A 13,588-nucleotide genomic window follows, 5' to 3' on the forward strand; every position below is an offset into this window, starting at 1 on the left:
GGTGCGCATTTACTTCCAGTGTGTGTAGCCACAAATAAGCTTTGGTGTTATGTAACGTTAACAGTCATGTTGACAAACTAAGAAAATCGTTGAGGTGAAACGAGAGGATAGTGTTTACATGGCAACCCTGTTGTGAATATGGCTTTGAACATAGAGGGTATACAGTTGAGGAGTAGAAAATTCGGCCTTTACAAAAACGTAAAGGTAATATCCCTCCAAAGGTTTAGCTCTTCATTTCCCGTTTTTCCCCCATCGGATGATTTTAATGTGTACAAGTATATCCTTATTGGATGTAAAATGTCGTCTGATTTACAGTATATTTGCTATGCTTTGTATACTGCTTTAATATTTCATAAATTTTAACTTCAGTATTTGTTCTTAAAAAAAGAAACATTTCCATATCTGGGTAAGTAAGTTTGTAAGTAGTCCTCCTCGGAGAGGTAATATTTTGGTTTTCCCAACTTGTCTAGTATGGCAACAAGTGAGTGGCTTTATGTGGCATAGAGATACGAGAGGTATTTTGGTGTTGTACTATAGCTTCATTTTCAAGGAAAACGTTTAAAAGCGTGTCAGGATGGCCGAGTGGTCTAAGGCGTCAGATTTAAGCTCTGATCCTCGTATGAGGGCGTGGGTTCGAACCCCACTTCTGACAACGATTTGTTTCATTTTAATAACTTGTATCTCATACTCAGGAAAGGCTTTTCTAGTATGGCAACAAGTGAGTGGCTTTATGTGGCATAGAGATACGGGAGGTATTTTGGTGTTGTACTATAGCTTCATTTTCAAGGAAAACGTTTAAAAGCGTGTCAGGATGGCCGAGTGGTCTAAGGCGTCAGATTTAAGCTCTGATCCTCGTATGAGGGCGTGGGTTCGAACCCCACTTCTGACAACGATTTGTTTCATTTTAATAACTTTTATCTCATACTCAGGAGAGGCTTCTCTAGAATGACAACAAGTGAGTGGCTTTATGTGGCATAGAGATACTAGAGGTATTTTCGTGTTGTACTATAGCTTCATTTTCAAGGAAAACGTTTAAAATCGTGTCAGGGTGGCCGAGTGGTCTAAGGCGTAAGATTTAAGCTCTGATCCTCGTATGAAAGCGTGGGTTCGAACCCCACTTCTGACAACGATTTGTTTCATTTTAATAACTTGTATCTCATACTCAGGAAAGGCTTTTCTAGTATGGCAACAAGTGAGTGGCTTTATGTGGCAAAGAGATACGGGAGGTATTTTGGTGTTGTACTATAGCTTCATTTTCAAGGAAAACGTTTACAAGCGTGTCAGGATGGCCGAGTGGTCTTAGGCGTCAGATTTAAGCTCTGATCCTCGTATGAGGGCGTGGGTTCGAACCCCACTTCTGACAACGATTTGTTTCATTTTAATAACTTTTATCTCATACTCAGGAGAGGCTTCTCTAGAATGACAACAAGTGAGTGGCTTTATGTGGCATAGAGATACTAGAGGTATTTTCGTGTTGTACTATAGCTTCATTTTCAAGGAAAACGTTTAAAATCGTGTCAGGGTGGCCGAGTGGTCTAAGGCGTAAGATTTAAGCTCTGATCCTCGTATGAGGGCGTGGGTTCGAACCCCACTTCTGACAACGATTTGTTTCATTTTAATAACTTGTATCTCATACTCAGGAAAGGCTTTTCTAGTATGGCAACAAGTGAGTGGCTTTATGTGGCATAGAGATACGGGAGGTATTTTGGTGTTGTACTATAGCTTCATTTTCAAGGAAAACGTTTAAAAGCGTGTCAGGATGGCCGAGTGGTCTAAGGCGTCAGATTTAAGCTCTGATCCTCGTATGAGGGCGTGGGTTCGAACCCCACTTCTGACAACGATTTGTTTCATTTTAATAACTTTTATCTCATACTCAGGAGAGGCTTTTCTAGTATGGCAACAAGTGAGTGGCTTTATGTGGCATAGAGATACTGGAGGTATTTTGGTGTTGTACTATAGCTTCATTTTCAAGGAAATCGTTTAAAAGCGTGTCAGGATGGCCGAGTGGTCTTAGGCGTCAGATTTAAGCTCTGATCCTCGTATGAGGGCGTGGGTTCGAACCCCACTTCTGACAACGATTTGTTTCATTTTAATAACTTGTATCTCATACTCAGGAAAGGCTTTTCTAGTATGGCAACAAGTGAGTGGGTTTATGTGGCATAGAGATACGAGAGGTATTTTGGTGTTGTACTATAGCTTCATTTTCAAGGAAAACGTTTAAAAGCGTGTCAGGATGGCCGAGTGGTCTAAGGCGTCAGATTTAAGCTCTGATCCTCGTATGAGGGCGTGGTTTCGAACCCCACTTCTAACAACGATTTGTTTCATTTTAATAACTTTTATCTCATACTCAGGAGAGGCTTCTCTAGAATGGCAACAAGTGAGTGGCTTTATGTGGCATAGAGATACGGGAGGTATTTTGGTGTTGTACTATAGCTTCATTTTCAAGGAAAACGTTTAAAAGCGTGTCAGGATGGCCGAGTGGTCTAAGGCGTCAGATTTAAGCTCTGATCCTCGTATGAGGGCGTGGGTTCGAACCCCACTTCTGACAACGATTTGTTTCATTTTAATAACTTTTATCTCATACTCAGGAGAGGCTTCTCTAGAATGACAACAAGTGAGTGGCTTTATGTGGCATAGAGATACTAGAGGTATTTTCGTGTTGTACTATAGCTTCATTTTCAAGGAAAACGTTTAAAATCGTGTCAGGGTGGCCGAGTGGTCTAAGGCGTAAGATTTAAGCTCTGATCCTCGTATGAAAGCGTGGGTTCGAACCCCACTTCTGACAACGATTTGTTTCATTTTAATAACTTGTATCTCATACTCAGGAAAGGCTTTTCTAGTATGGCAACAAGTGAGTGGCTTTATGTGGCAAAGAGATACGGGAGGTATTTTGGTGTTGTACTATAGCTTCATTTTCAAGGAAAACGTTTACAAGCGTGTCAGGATGGCCGAGTGGTCTTAGGCGTCAGATTTAAGCTCTGATCCTCGTATGAGGGCGTGGGTTCGAACCCCACTTCTGACAACGATTTGTTTCATTTTAATAACTTTTATCTCATACTCAGGAGAGGCTTCTCTAGAATGACAACAAGTGAGTGGCTTTATGTGGCATAGAGATACTAGAGGTATTTTCGTGTTGTACTATAGCTTCATTTTCAAGGAAAACGTTTAAAATCGTGTCAGGGTGGCCGAGTGGTCTAAGGCGTAAGATTTAAGCTCTGATCCTCGTATGAGGGCGTGGGTTCGAACCCCACTTCTGACAACGATTTGTTTCATTTTAATAACTTGTATCTCATACTCAGGAAAGGCTTTTCTAGTATGGCAACAAGTGAGTGGCTTTATGTGGCATAGAGATACGGGAGGTATTTTGGTGTTGTACTATAGCTTCCTTTTCAAGGAAAACGTTTAAAAGCGTGTCAGGATGGCCGAGTGGTCTAAGGCGTCAGATTTAAGCTCTGATCCTCGTATGAGGGCGTGGGTTCGAACCCCACTTCTGACAACGATTTGTTTCATTTTAATAACTTTTATCTCATACTCAGGAGAGGCTTTTCTAGTATGGCAACAAGTGAGTGGCTTTATGTGGCATAGAGATACTGGAGGTATTTTGGTGTTGTACTATAGCTTCATTTTCAAGGAAATCGTTTAAAAGCGTGTCAGGATGGCCGAGTGGTCTTAGGCGTCAGATTTAAGCTCTGATCCTCGTATGAGGGCGTGGGTTCGAACCCCACTTCTGACAACGATTTGTTTCATTTTAATAACTTGTATCTCATACTCAGGAAAGGCTTTTCTAGTATGGCAACAAGTGAGTGGGTTTATGTGGCATAGAGATACGAGAGGTATTTTGGTGTTGTACTATAGCTTCATTTTCAAGGAAAACGTTTAAAAGCGTGTCAGGATGGCCGAGTGGTCTAAGGCGTCAGATTTAAGCTCTGATCCTCGTATGAGGGCGTGGTTTCGAACCCCACTTCTAACAACGATTTGTTTCATTTTAATAACTTTTATCTCATACTCAGGAGAGGCTTCTCTAGAATGGCAACAAGTGAGTGGCTTTATGTGGCATAGAGATACTAGAGGTATTTTCGTGTTGTACTATAGCTTCATTTTCAAGGAAAACGTTTAAAATCGTGTCAGGGTGGCCGAGTGGTCTAAGGCGTAAGATTTAAGCTCTGATCCTCGTATGAAAGCGTCGGTTCGAACCCCACTTCTGACAACGATTTGTTTCATTTTAATAACTTGTATCTCATACTCAGGAAAGGCTTTTCTAGTATGGCAACAAGTGAGTGGCTTTATGTGGCATAGAGATACGGGAGGTATTTTGGTGTTGTACTATAGCTTCATTTCCAAGGAAAACGTTTAAAAGCGTGTCGGGATGGCCGAGTGGTCTAAGGCGTCAGATTTAAGCTCTGATCCTCGTATGAGGGCGTGGGTTCGAACCCCACTTCTGACAACGATTTGTTTCATTTTAATAACTTGTATCTCATACTCAGGAAAGGCTTTTCTAGTATGGCAACAAGTGAGTGGCTTTATGTGGCATAGAGATACGGGAGGTATTTTGGTGTTGTACTATAGCTTCATTTTCAAGGAAATCGTTTAAAAGCGTGTCAGGATGGCCGAGTGGTCTTAGGCGTCCGATTTAAGCTCTGATCCTCGTATGAGGGCGTGGGTTCGAACCCCACTTCTGACAACGATTTGTTTCATTTTAATAACTTGTATCTCATACTCAGGAAAGGCTTTTCTAGTATGGCAACAAGTGAGTGGCTTTATGTGGCATAGAGATACGAGAGGTATTTTGGTGTTGTACTATAGCTTCATTTTCAAGGAAAACGTTTAAAAGCGTGTCAGGATGGCCGAGTGGTCTAAGGCGTAAGATTTAAGCTCTGATACTCGTATGAAAGCGTGGTTTCGAACCCCACTTCTGACAACGATTTGTTTCATTTTAATAACTTTTATCTCATACTCAGGAGAGGCTTCTCTAGAATGACAACAAGTGAGTGGCTTTATGTGGCATAGAGATACTAGAGGTATTTTCGTGTTGTACTATAGCTTCATTTTCAAGGAAAACGTTTAAAATCGTGTCAGGGTGGCCGAGTGGTCTAAGGCGTAAGATTTAAGCTCTGATCCTCGTATGAGGGCGTGGGTTCGAACCCCACATCTGACAACGATTGGTTTCATTTTAATAACTTGTATCTCATACTCAGGAAAGGCTTTTCTAGTATGGCAACAAGTGAGTGGGTTTATGTGGCATAGAGATACGAGAGGTATTTTGGTGTTGTACTATAGCTTCATTTTCAAGGAAAACGTTTAAAAGCGTGTCAGGATGGCCGAGTGGTCTAAGGCGTCAGATTTAAGCTCTGATCCTCGTATGAGGGCGTGGTTTCGAACCCCACTTCTGACAACGATTTGTTTCATTTTAATAACTTTTATCTCATACTCAGGAGAGGCTTCTCTAGAATGGCAACAAGTGAGTGGCTTTATGTGGCATAGAGATACTAGAGGTATTTTCGTGTTGTACTATAGCTTCATTTTCAAGGAAAACGTTTAAAATCGTGTCAGGGTGGCCGAGTGGTCTAAGGCGTAAGATTTAAGCTCTGATCCTCGTATGAAAGCGTCGGTTCGAACCCCACTTCTGACAACGATTTGTTTCATTTTAATAACTTGTATCTCATACTCAGGAAAGGCTTTTCTAGTATGGCAACAAGTGAGTGGCTTTATGTGGCATAGAGATACGGGAGGTATTTTGGTGTTGTACTATAGCTTCATTTTCAAGGAAAACGTTTAAAAGCGTGTCGGGATGGCCGAGTGGTCTAAGGCGTCAGATTTAAGCTCTGATCCTCGTATGAGGGCGTGGGTTCGAACCCCACTTCTGACAACGATTTGTTTCATTTTAATAACTTGTATCTCATACTCAGGAAAGGCTTTTCTAGTATGGCAACAAGTGAGTGGCTTTATGTGGCATAGAGATACGGGAGGTATTTTGGTGTTGTACTATAGCTTCATTTTCAAGGAAATCGTTTAAAAGCGTGTCAGGATGGCCGAGTGGTCTTAGGCGTCAGATTTAAGCTCTGATCCTCGTATGAGGGCGTGGGTTCGAACCCCACTTCTGACAACGATTTGTTTCATTTTAATAACTTGTATCTCATACTCAGGAAAGGCTTTTCTAGTATGGCAACAAGTGAGTGGCTTTATGTGGCATAGAGATACGAGAGGTATTTTGGTGTTGTACTATAGCTTCATTTTCAAGGAAAACGTTTAAAAGCGTGTCAGGATGGCCGAGTGGTCTAAGGCGTAAGATTTAAGCTCTGATCCTCGTATGAAAGCGTGGTTTCGAACCCCACTTCTGACAACGATTTGTTTCATTTTAATAACTTTTATCTCATACTCAGGAGAGGCTTCTCTAGAATGACAACAAGTGAGTGGCTTTATGTGGCATAGAGATACTAGAGGTATTTTCGTGTTGTACTATAGCTACATTTTCAAGGAAAACGTTTAAAATCGTGTCAGGGTGGCCGAGTGGTCTAAGGCGTAAGATTTAAGCTCTGATCCTCGTATGAAAGCGTGGGTTCGAACCCCACTTCTGACAACGATTTGTTTCATTTTAATAACTTGTATCTCATACTCAGGAAAGGCTTTTCTAGTATGGCAACAAGTGAGTGGCTTTATGTGGCAAAGAGATACGGGAGGTATTTTGGTGTTGTACTATAGCTTCATTTTCAAGGAAAACGTTTACAAGCGTGTCAGGATGGCCGAGTGGTCTAAGGCGTCAGATTTAAGCTCTGATCCTCGTATGAGGGCGTGGGTTCGAACCCCACTTCTGACAACGATTTGTTTCATTTTAATAACTTGTATCTCATACTCAGGAAAGGCTTTTCTAGTATGGCAACAAGTGAGTGGCTTTATGTGGCATAGAGATACGGGAGGTATTTTGGTGTTGTACTATAGCTTCATTTTCAAGGAAAACGTTTACAAGGGTGTCAGGATGGCCGAGTGGTCTAAGGCGTCAGATTTAAGCTCTGATCCTCGTATGAGGGCGTGGGTTCGAACCCCACTTCTGACAACGATTTGTTTCATTTTAATAACTTGTATCTCATACTCAGGAAAGGCTTTTCTAGTATGGCAACAAGTGAGTGGCTTTATGTGGCAAAGAGATACGGGAGGTATTTTGGTGTTGTACTATAGCTTCATTTTCAAGGAAAACGTTTACAAGCGTGTCAGGATGGCCGAGTGGTCTAAGGCGTCAGATTTAAGCTCTGATCCTCGTATGAGGGCGTGGATTCGAACCCCACTTCTGACAACGATTTGTTTCATTTTAATAACTTGTATCTCATACTCAGGAAAGGCTTTTCTAGTATGGCAACAAGTGAGTGGCTTTATGTGGCATAGAGATACTGGAGGTATTTTGGTGTTGTACTATAGCTTCATTTTCAAGGAAATCGTTTAAAAGCGTGTCAGGATGGCCGAGTGGTCTTAGGCGTCAGATTTAAGCTCTGATCCTCGTATGAGGGCGTGGGTTCGAACCACACTTCTGACAACGATTTGTTTCATTTTAATAACTTGTATCTCATACTCAGGAAAGGCTTTTCTAGTATGGCAACAAGTGAGTGGGTTTATGTGGCATAGAGATACGAGAGGTATTTTGGTGTTGTACTATAGCTTCATTTTCAAGGAAAACGTTTAAAAGCGTGTCAGGATGGCCGAGTGGTCTAAGGCGTCAGATTTAAGCTCTGATCCTCGTATGAGGGCGTGGTTTCGAACCCCACTTCTGACAACGATTTGTTTCATTTTAATAACTTTTATCTCATACTCAGGAGAGGCTTCTCTAGAATGGCAACAAGTGAGTGGCTTTATGTGGCATAGAGATACTAGAGGTATTTTCGTGTTGTACTATAGCTTCATTTTCAAGGAAAACGTTTAAAATCGTGTCAGGGTGGCCGAGTTGTCTAAGGCGTAAGATTTAAGCTCTGATCCTCGTATGAAAGCGTGGGTTCGAACCCCACTTCTGACAACGATTTGTTTCATTTTAATAACTTGTATCTCATACTCAGGAAAGGCTTTTCTAGTATGGCAACAAGTGAGTGGCTTTATGTGGCTAAGAGATACGGGAGGTATTTTGGTGTTGTACTATAGCTTCATTTTCAAGGAAAACGTTTACAAGCGTGTCAGGATGGCCGAGTGGTCTTAGGCGTCAGATTTAAGCTCTGATCCTCGTAAGAGGGCGTGGGTTCGAACCCCACTTCTGACAACGATTTGTTTCATTTTAATAACTTGTATCTCATACTCAGGAAAGGCTTTTCTAGTATGGCAACAAGTGAGTGGCTTTATGTTGCATAGAGATACGGGAGGTATTTTGGTGTTGTACTATAGCTTCATTTTCAAGGAAAACGTTTACAAGGATGTCAGGATGGCCGAGTGGTCTAAGGCGTCAGATTTAAGCTCTGATCCTCGTATGAGGGCGTGGGTTCGAACCCCACTTCTGACAACGATTTGTTTCATTTTAATAACTTGTATCTCATACTCAGGAAAGGCTTTTCTAGTATGGCAACAAGTGAGTGGCTTTATGTGGCAAAGAGATACGGGAGGTATTTTGGTGTTGTACTATAGCTTCATTTTCAAGGAAAACGTTTACAAGCGTGTCAGGATGGCCGAGTGGTCTAAGGCGTCAGATTTAAGCTCTGATCCTCGTATGAGGGCGTGGGTTCGAACCCCACTTCTGACAACGATTTGTTTCATTTTAATAACTTGTATCTCATACTCAGGAAAGGCTTTTCTAGTATGGCAACAAGTGAGTGGCTTTATGTGGCATAGAGATACTGGAGGTATTTTGGTGTTGTACTATAGCTTCATTTTCAAGGAAATCGTTTAAAAGCGTGTCAGGATGGCCGAGTGGTCTTAGGCGTCAGATTTAAGCTCTGATCCTCGTATGAGGGCGTGGGTTCGAACCCCACTTCTGACAACGATTTGTTTCATTTTAATAACTTGTATCTCATACTCAGGAAAGGCTTTTCTAGTATGGCAACAAGTGAGTGGGTTTATGTGGCATAGAGATACGAGAGGTATTTTGGTGTTGTACTATAGCTTCATTTTCAAGGAAAACGTTTAAAAGCGTGTCAGGATGGCCGAGTGGTCTAAGGCGTCAGATTTAAGCTCTGATCCTCGTATGAGGGCGTGGTTTCGAACCCCACTTCTGACAACGATTTGTTTCATTTTAATAACTTTTATCTCATACTCAGGAGAGGCTTCTCTAGAATGGCAACAAGTGAGTGGCTTTATGTGGCATAGAGATACTAGAGGTATTTTCGTGTTGTACTATAGCTTCATTTTCAAGGAAAACGTTTAAAATCGTGTCAGGGTGGCCGAGTGGTCTAAGGCGTAAGATTTAAGCTCTGATCCTCGTATGAAAGCGTCGGTTCGAACCCCACTTCTGACAACGATTTGTTTCATTTTAATAACTTGTATCTCATACTCAGGAAAGGCTTTTCTAGTATGGCAACAAGTGAGTGGCTTTATGTGGCATAGAGATACGGGAGGTATTTTGGTGTTGTACTATAGTTTCATTTTCAAGGAAAACGTTTAAAAGCGTGTCAGGATGGCCGAGTGGTCTAAGGCGTCAGATTTAAGCTCTGATCCTCGTATGAGGGCGTGGGTTCGAACCCCACTTCTGACAACGATTTGTTTCATTTTAATAACTTGTATCTCATACTCAGGAAAGGCTTTTCTAGTATGGCAACAAGTGAGTGGCTTTATGTGGCATAGAGATACGGGAGGTATTTTGGTGTTGTACTATAGCTTCATTTTCAAGGAAATCGTTTTAAAGCGTGTCAGGATGGCCGAGTGGTCTTAGGCGTCAGATTTAAGCTCTGTTCCTCGTATGAGGGCGTGGGTTCGAACCCTACTTCTGACAACGATTTGTTTCATTTTAATAACTTGTATCTCATACTCAGGAAAGGCTTTTCTAGTATGGCAACAAGTGAGTGGCTTTATGTGGCATAGAGATACGGGAGGTATTTTGGTGTTGTACTATAGCTTCATTTTCAAGGAAAACGTTTAAAAGCGTGTCAGGATGGCCGAGTGGTCTAAGGCGTCAGATTTAAGCTCTGATCCTCGTATGAGGGCGTGGGTTCGAACCCCACTTCTGACAACGATTTGTTTCATTTTAATAACTTGTATCTCATACTCAGGAAAGGCTTTTCTAGTATGGCAACAAGTGAGTGGCTTTATGTGGCATAGAGATACGGGAGGTATTTTGGTGTTGTACTATAGCTTCATTTTCAAGGAAATCGTTTAAAAGCGTGTCAGGATGGCCGAGTGGTCTTAGGCGTCAGATTTAAGCTCTGTTCCTCGTATGAGGGCGTGGGTTCGAACCCCACTTCTGACAACGATTTGTTTCATTTTAATAACTTGTATCTCATACTCAGGAAAGGCTTTTCTAGTATGGCAACAAGTGAGTGGCTTTATGTGGCAAAGAGATACGGGAGGTATTTTGGTGTTGTACTATAGCTTCATTTTCAAGGAAAACGTTTACAAACGTGTCAGGATGGCCGAGTGGTCTAAGGCGTCAGATTTAAGCTCTGATCCTCGTATGAGGGCGTGGGTTCGAACCCCACTTCTGACAACGATTTGTTTCATTTTAATAACTTGTATCTCATACTCAGGAAAGGCTTTTCTAGTATGGCAACAAGTGAGTGGGTTTATGTGGCATAGAGATACGAGAGGTATTTTGGTGTTGTACTATAGCTTCATTTTCAAGGAAAACGTTTAAAAGCGTGTCAGGATGGCCGAGTGGTCTAAGGCGTCAGATTTAAGCTCTGATCCTCGTATGAGGGCGTGGTTTCGAACCCCACTTCTGACAACGATTTGTTTCATTTTAATAACTTTTATCTCATACTCAGGAGAGGCTTCTCTAGAATGGCAACAAGTGAGTGGCTTTATGTGGCATAGAGATACTAGAGGTATTTTCGTGTTGTACTATAGCTTCATTTTCAAGGAAAACCTTTAAAATCGTGTCAGGGTGGCCGAGTGGTCTAAGGCGTAAGATTTAAGCTCTGATCCTCGTATGAAAGCGTCGGTTCGAACCCCACTTCTGACAACGATTTGTTGCATTTTAATAACTTGTATCTCATACTCAGGAAAGGCTTTTCTAGTATGGCAACAAGTGAGTGGCTTTATGTGGCATAGAGATACGGGAGGTATTTTGGTGTTGTACTATAGTTTCATTTTCAAGGAAAACGTTTAAAAGCGTGTCAGGATGGCCGAGTGGTCTAAGGCGTCAGATTTAAGCTCTGATCCTCGTATGAGGGCGTGGGTTCGAACCCCACTTCTGACAACGATTTGTTTCATTTTAATAACTTGTATCTCATACTCAGGAAAGGCTTTTCTAGTATGGCAACAAGTGAGTGGCTTTATGTGGCATAGAGATACGGGAGGTATTTTGGTGTTGTACTATAGCTTCATTTTCAAGGAAAACGTTTTAAAGCGTGTCAGGATGGCCGAGTGGTCTTAGGCGTCAGATTTAAGCTCTGTTCCTCGTATGAGGGCGTGGGTTTGAACCCCACTTCTGACAACGATTTGTTTCATTTTAATAACTTGTATCTCATACTCAGGAAAGGCTTTTCTAGTATGGCAACAAGTGAGTGGCTTTATGTGGCATAGAGATACGGGAGGTATTTTGGTGTTGTACTATAGCTTCATTTTCAAGGAAAACGTTTAAAAGCGTGTCAGGATGGCCGAGTGGTCTAAGGCGTCAGATTTAAGCTCTGATCCTCGTATGAGGGCGTGGGTTCGAACCCCACTTCTGACAACGATTTGTTTCATTTTAATAACTTGTATCTCATACTCAGGAAAGGCTTTTTACCTCTCCGAGTGACGTATGTCACGGAGAGGTTCTAAATTCGACGTGTCTGTCTGTCTGTCTGTCTGTCTGTCTGTCTGTCTGTCTGTCTGTCTGTCTGTCTGTCTGTCTGTCCGTTGTTATACCCACGTGACCGCGTTCGCAGTTTGCAGATCGGAGCAAACGTGTATTCAATTTCCAGACCGCATTTACAGTCCCGGAAATTGTATTCCACTTACAGGCTATAACTCCATTGTCTGTCTAACAACTGTTCATTTGTCCACCCCACATGGACACCAGTCTGAACTTTCTAGCTTCTAAACACCACCATCTTCTAGTCTTTCGCCCATTCCACATGGACACCAGTCTGTACACCTGGCTTCTAACACCACTATCTTCTGGTCTTTGTTTTTGTCCATCCCACATGGACACCAGTCTGTACACCTGGTTTCTAACACAACCATCTTCTGGTCTTTGTTTTTGTCCATCCCACATGGACACCAGTCTGTACACCTGGCTTCTAACACCACCAACATCCTTAAGGTTAAGACATACGCGGCGATCGGCTAGGGTTACGAGAAACGTCTAGCCTTCCAATGGAGGGGTCTTCCTCCAAGGTTCACGCAATTGCGATGTTCTTATCTACAGCCGCGATTCGAATCCCTTATATACTACCTATTTGAGTAAGTCGAAGCAACCGGCGTATGCTTCATTTCAAACGCCAATATTAGTCAAGTCTCTCTAGAATGTTTAATTGTTCTATATCAAAACGATGTAACGTTCAATAAGGCAAACAACTGACGAAGAAAATATTTAATATTAATTATATTTATTTTAATATTTAAGATAATCTTGTTTCTCATCTCAAAATTAATACGGAAAGAGTTAAAAAGCAGCTTATTTTTTTGTCTGTGTGTGTCCGTCCGTTGTTACACTAGTGCGTCGCGTTAGCAGTTAGCCTTGTGTTGATGTGTTAAGAAATCATACAGAACCTTAATATTCCCTTTTTACATAATATAAAGTGAATATGTGGAAGTATTTTTCGTAATTATGATGCATTTAGTAGTTTTGTAGCTTTAAAGCTCTGTTTCATTTTGATATTCCAAAGATTTTTTTTAATATTGTTATTTGAAATGGCTGTTTATATATTACTTAAGCTATACGACATCTGTATATAGAATAATCCTTGGTTTAGTGACTTCATGAAGAAACCTAAGACCTAGACTCCGGCGGGTAAAACAAGTATTATCCGCAATAGGCTTAGTGAAACAAAGTGTAAATTATTGAGGCCTGAAGTGAAGTAAACTTTTGGCTTTGATTTTCGTGTCTGAAATGAAGAGACATTAACGGTTCAGAGTGAGCCGAAAGTTAAATACACTCTTAAATAATCAGGTAAAGATTTTATAATAGAAGAAAAGATCATGGTGGCAATTAGATTAGTAAAAGGGCTAGTGGTAAACGAGTAGCTACAGACTTTTTATTCTCTTTACGGTGCGCTATGACTATTAGTGCGTCTGGGTATAATTTAGCTTTGGTGTTATTTAACGTTAACATTCGTGTTGGCAAACTAAGAATATTGTTGAGGTGAGACGAGACGATTGTGTTTACACTGAAAACCAGTTGTGAATGTAGCTACCAGAATATAGGGTAAACAGCTGAAGCGTAGACTTCATTTCCTGTTCTTTTCCCCATTGACTGATTTCCATGTGTCCAAGATTTATCCTTATTGGATGTAAAATGTCGTCTACTTTACTGTTTGCTATGTTT

General features: G+C 41.4%; 28 non-coding genes across 28 annotated transcripts; all 28 read left to right on the forward strand.

Moving 5' to 3' along the window:
- Nucleotides 1-568: 568 nt before the first annotated feature.
- TRNAL-UAA (transfer RNA leucine (anticodon UAA)) lies at nucleotides 569-652 on the forward strand. The gene has a single exon. It is a non-coding gene; the product is annotated as a tRNA-Leu (tRNA).
- Nucleotides 653-805: 153 nt separating this feature from the next.
- On the forward strand, nucleotides 806-889 carry TRNAL-UAA (transfer RNA leucine (anticodon UAA)). The gene has a single exon. It is a non-coding gene; the product is annotated as a tRNA-Leu (tRNA).
- A 390-nt stretch (nucleotides 890-1,279) lies between these two features.
- Nucleotides 1,280-1,363, forward strand: TRNAL-UAA (transfer RNA leucine (anticodon UAA)). The gene has a single exon. It is a non-coding gene; the product is annotated as a tRNA-Leu (tRNA).
- Nucleotides 1,364-1,753: 390 nt separating this feature from the next.
- TRNAL-UAA (transfer RNA leucine (anticodon UAA)) lies at nucleotides 1,754-1,837 on the forward strand. The gene has a single exon. It is a non-coding gene; the product is annotated as a tRNA-Leu (tRNA).
- Nucleotides 1,838-1,990: 153 nt separating this feature from the next.
- TRNAL-UAA (transfer RNA leucine (anticodon UAA)) lies at nucleotides 1,991-2,074 on the forward strand. Its single transcript has one exon. It is a non-coding gene; the product is annotated as a tRNA-Leu (tRNA).
- A 390-nt stretch (nucleotides 2,075-2,464) lies between these two features.
- TRNAL-UAA (transfer RNA leucine (anticodon UAA)) lies at nucleotides 2,465-2,548 on the forward strand. Its single transcript has one exon. It is a non-coding gene; the product is annotated as a tRNA-Leu (tRNA).
- Nucleotides 2,549-2,938: 390 nt separating this feature from the next.
- Nucleotides 2,939-3,022, forward strand: TRNAL-UAA (transfer RNA leucine (anticodon UAA)). Its single transcript has one exon. It is a non-coding gene; the product is annotated as a tRNA-Leu (tRNA).
- A 390-nt stretch (nucleotides 3,023-3,412) lies between these two features.
- On the forward strand, nucleotides 3,413-3,496 carry TRNAL-UAA (transfer RNA leucine (anticodon UAA)). The gene has a single exon. It is a non-coding gene; the product is annotated as a tRNA-Leu (tRNA).
- A 153-nt stretch (nucleotides 3,497-3,649) lies between these two features.
- Nucleotides 3,650-3,733, forward strand: TRNAL-UAA (transfer RNA leucine (anticodon UAA)). Its single transcript has one exon. It is a non-coding gene; the product is annotated as a tRNA-Leu (tRNA).
- A 627-nt stretch (nucleotides 3,734-4,360) lies between these two features.
- TRNAL-UAA (transfer RNA leucine (anticodon UAA)) lies at nucleotides 4,361-4,444 on the forward strand. Its single transcript has one exon. It is a non-coding gene; the product is annotated as a tRNA-Leu (tRNA).
- Nucleotides 4,445-5,308: 864 nt separating this feature from the next.
- On the forward strand, nucleotides 5,309-5,392 carry TRNAL-UAA (transfer RNA leucine (anticodon UAA)). The gene has a single exon. It is a non-coding gene; the product is annotated as a tRNA-Leu (tRNA).
- Nucleotides 5,393-5,782: 390 nt separating this feature from the next.
- Nucleotides 5,783-5,866, forward strand: TRNAL-UAA (transfer RNA leucine (anticodon UAA)). The gene has a single exon. It is a non-coding gene; the product is annotated as a tRNA-Leu (tRNA).
- Nucleotides 5,867-6,019: 153 nt separating this feature from the next.
- Nucleotides 6,020-6,103, forward strand: TRNAL-UAA (transfer RNA leucine (anticodon UAA)). Its single transcript has one exon. It is a non-coding gene; the product is annotated as a tRNA-Leu (tRNA).
- A 627-nt stretch (nucleotides 6,104-6,730) lies between these two features.
- On the forward strand, nucleotides 6,731-6,814 carry TRNAL-UAA (transfer RNA leucine (anticodon UAA)). The gene has a single exon. It is a non-coding gene; the product is annotated as a tRNA-Leu (tRNA).
- Nucleotides 6,815-6,967: 153 nt separating this feature from the next.
- On the forward strand, nucleotides 6,968-7,051 carry TRNAL-UAA (transfer RNA leucine (anticodon UAA)). Its single transcript has one exon. It is a non-coding gene; the product is annotated as a tRNA-Leu (tRNA).
- A 153-nt stretch (nucleotides 7,052-7,204) lies between these two features.
- Nucleotides 7,205-7,288, forward strand: TRNAL-UAA (transfer RNA leucine (anticodon UAA)). The gene has a single exon. It is a non-coding gene; the product is annotated as a tRNA-Leu (tRNA).
- A 390-nt stretch (nucleotides 7,289-7,678) lies between these two features.
- TRNAL-UAA (transfer RNA leucine (anticodon UAA)) lies at nucleotides 7,679-7,762 on the forward strand. The gene has a single exon. It is a non-coding gene; the product is annotated as a tRNA-Leu (tRNA).
- A 390-nt stretch (nucleotides 7,763-8,152) lies between these two features.
- Nucleotides 8,153-8,236, forward strand: TRNAL-UAA (transfer RNA leucine (anticodon UAA)). Its single transcript has one exon. It is a non-coding gene; the product is annotated as a tRNA-Leu (tRNA).
- Nucleotides 8,237-8,389: 153 nt separating this feature from the next.
- On the forward strand, nucleotides 8,390-8,473 carry TRNAL-UAA (transfer RNA leucine (anticodon UAA)). Its single transcript has one exon. It is a non-coding gene; the product is annotated as a tRNA-Leu (tRNA).
- A 153-nt stretch (nucleotides 8,474-8,626) lies between these two features.
- Nucleotides 8,627-8,710, forward strand: TRNAL-UAA (transfer RNA leucine (anticodon UAA)). The gene has a single exon. It is a non-coding gene; the product is annotated as a tRNA-Leu (tRNA).
- A 153-nt stretch (nucleotides 8,711-8,863) lies between these two features.
- On the forward strand, nucleotides 8,864-8,947 carry TRNAL-UAA (transfer RNA leucine (anticodon UAA)). Its single transcript has one exon. It is a non-coding gene; the product is annotated as a tRNA-Leu (tRNA).
- Nucleotides 8,948-9,100: 153 nt separating this feature from the next.
- On the forward strand, nucleotides 9,101-9,184 carry TRNAL-UAA (transfer RNA leucine (anticodon UAA)). Its single transcript has one exon. It is a non-coding gene; the product is annotated as a tRNA-Leu (tRNA).
- A 390-nt stretch (nucleotides 9,185-9,574) lies between these two features.
- Nucleotides 9,575-9,658, forward strand: TRNAL-UAA (transfer RNA leucine (anticodon UAA)). The gene has a single exon. It is a non-coding gene; the product is annotated as a tRNA-Leu (tRNA).
- Nucleotides 9,659-10,048: 390 nt separating this feature from the next.
- On the forward strand, nucleotides 10,049-10,132 carry TRNAL-UAA (transfer RNA leucine (anticodon UAA)). Its single transcript has one exon. It is a non-coding gene; the product is annotated as a tRNA-Leu (tRNA).
- Nucleotides 10,133-10,522: 390 nt separating this feature from the next.
- Nucleotides 10,523-10,606, forward strand: TRNAL-UAA (transfer RNA leucine (anticodon UAA)). Its single transcript has one exon. It is a non-coding gene; the product is annotated as a tRNA-Leu (tRNA).
- A 153-nt stretch (nucleotides 10,607-10,759) lies between these two features.
- TRNAL-UAA (transfer RNA leucine (anticodon UAA)) lies at nucleotides 10,760-10,843 on the forward strand. Its single transcript has one exon. It is a non-coding gene; the product is annotated as a tRNA-Leu (tRNA).
- A 390-nt stretch (nucleotides 10,844-11,233) lies between these two features.
- On the forward strand, nucleotides 11,234-11,317 carry TRNAL-UAA (transfer RNA leucine (anticodon UAA)). Its single transcript has one exon. It is a non-coding gene; the product is annotated as a tRNA-Leu (tRNA).
- Nucleotides 11,318-11,707: 390 nt separating this feature from the next.
- TRNAL-UAA (transfer RNA leucine (anticodon UAA)) lies at nucleotides 11,708-11,791 on the forward strand. The gene has a single exon. It is a non-coding gene; the product is annotated as a tRNA-Leu (tRNA).
- Nucleotides 11,792-13,588: the final 1,797 nt, after the last annotated feature.

The sequence above is a fragment of the Phalangium opilio genome, unplaced genomic scaffold (genome assembly GCF_054372755.1).
Source record: "Phalangium opilio isolate 3A_F unplaced genomic scaffold, DU_Popi_V2 ptg000090l_1, whole genome shotgun sequence".
In the NCBI taxonomy this organism is placed as follows: domain Eukaryota; kingdom Metazoa; phylum Arthropoda; class Arachnida; order Opiliones; family Phalangiidae; genus Phalangium; species Phalangium opilio.